General features: G+C 39.2%; 1 pseudogene; it reads right to left on the bottom strand.

Annotated features, from left to right (window-relative positions):
* Window positions 1–1,622: 1,622 nt before the first annotated feature.
* On the bottom strand, window positions 1,623–2,299 carry LOC134290666 (small ribosomal subunit protein eS4-like; annotated as a pseudogene).

Below are 2,299 nucleotides of genomic sequence, written 5' to 3'. Positions count from 1 at the left end.
ATTTTGAGCTGAGCATATAAAAAAATTCTCCAGAATTCAAGCTTCTAGGAACTTTTTTAAGATTATTTTTGCGATGATTAGAAAAATTACAATAAATCGTAGAAAATTGAGTCGATTTTGAAACTCCATACATTTTGTATGTGATGAAAAATTGGTGAAAAACTTTAAACCTCATTTACTCGAAAGTGGGTTTTTGTCACTTACACCCCTTTGCTTCTAACCCCCTCAATTGTTAACAATTTCTAAATAAATCAAGTTTTCATCTAATTTTCAGAGCAAAATGAACTAAGATAAAAACATTTAAACACATGGAAACCATGAAGAAATATGTACTGTTTAACACGCCCATGGTTGAAAAATATTTTAAAAGTTATTTCAAATGTTTAGGAAACAAAAACTAAAAAAGGTGCTACACCCAAACCTTATTTTACGTCCACTATTGGCTTAGCGAAAAAAAATTCTACCGACAAAATAATGATCAAAATACACATTTTTATATTTTTATATACTTCTCCTAATCACCAAGATGTTTTAAAAAATATAAAACTGTTGAGTTTGATCATTGTCTTAGCGGTAGAATTTTTTGTCGATCAGCCAAGCATGGACGTAAAAAAAGGACGAGGTGTACATATTAAAAACCGTATTTAAGATAAATTAATAAAAAAAACTTAACACTGTTTGAACATTTTTCAAAACATTTTTTTGTCGATGAAGGCACCTTTATACTTACTTTCAGTCCTGGGCACCCACGGTGGTGCAGAGTCGAATTGAAAGATTTCCATCCTGAGCGATTGCCAGTCATCGCCTTGACCTGTGGCCAGGTTCAAATTTCTGTTGACTTGCTTGATTTCGTTATTGAGGCTGCGCCGCCATGAGCCTCTGGGTCTACCTCTGCTGTGATGTCCTGCTGGGTTCCAGTCTAACGCTTGTTTGCAGATTTCGTTTCTGCCCCTGCGTATAGTGTGGCCGACCCACCTCCACTTTCGCTCCCGAATTTCTGTCGCTATCGGCTTTTGATGACATCGACGATAGAGCACCTACCTTCAGTAGGTCGGCTCCAGAGGCACGTTCTCCTCCATTTGGGAAATTTGTGCCATTTGAGCACCTACCTTTATGATATTTCCGCTCGATAACTATACAGATCCGATGTAAATCTTGCGATGTAATTTATTCGACGTACATTTATACGACGTGAATGAAGCGATGTGAAATGGAAACGATTTCAAAGGCCCTTCTATAGCCGATTAAATTGCATTTTCATTCTTTTTCGCTTAGAATGTTATATAGCTGAAGTAAATCTATGATACTAGATCTATATTAAATTCAAGTCGAAAAAGAATAAAAACACAATTTAATCAGCAATAGAAGAGACGGCAATGAACAATCAATAAACACTAAAACAACTAAGCGTTGAACTATAAAGTTTATTGCTTTTTTATTATTTTTGTCCCAAGCGGGATAGAAATTAGTCTATGGATAGAGCCTGCACATGATCTTAATGTTTTATTAGCATTTACAAATGAAATGAGAGCTTTCTTTGCATGCAGGACAATACTACCACTACCTATATATCTCGAGAAAATCCAAAATATAAACCAATCGGAAATTGCGAATCTCGCTTTGGTTATGCGGGCCTTTGTACACTTGTATTCCATCTTTCTTAATAGTGAGCAGCCTTGCTGGCCAATCGCTTGACAACCTTGCTTCTTGGCAGCGATATGAAAGCCTTGGTGGGTTTGTCGATAATCAAAACGTTGGTCAGACGGGTGGCGAATACGTGTTCGTTGGCATTCTCGAAGTACACGATTTCTCACGATCCCAAGTGCTTGTCACGCTGGATCCTAGTTCCGCAACGAACAAAATTCGGATAGATGGTCATGCATGCACATATCGGGTTCGAGCTTGAGCACGTCCATCACCCGTGGCGATATCGTAGCGAATCATTCTGGTGGATGCTCAGATCCGGAAAGTGGGTTATGATAAACGGCACCTTGTTTAGGCCTATCTGAACGCATTTCACCTTCAGGAGCTTGTACTTGGCTTCCTCCGGGGTAGTACGGTGAACATTAAAACGACGCCGTACATTAAAGATTGATGACATCCATGAATCCGGCCGGGTAGTTGAGGTCAATGCGAACCTTGACATCGATTTAGATGTGACGCTGCAGATCTTGGTGACCTCGGTCAAGACGTGTTTCTGACAACTCAAGCAGTTTGGGCCAGTGGATCGACGCGGGGCAAAAGTAACCCTGGAGGCGTTCAAACGCTTCAAATGTTTTTTTTTTGGTACGCGAGCCAT

Source organism: Aedes albopictus, chromosome 3 (assembly GCF_035046485.1).
Source record: "Aedes albopictus strain Foshan chromosome 3, AalbF5, whole genome shotgun sequence".
NCBI classification, from domain to species: domain Eukaryota; kingdom Metazoa; phylum Arthropoda; class Insecta; order Diptera; family Culicidae; genus Aedes; species Aedes albopictus.
This window is presented reverse-complemented; position numbering and strand designations above follow the sequence as displayed.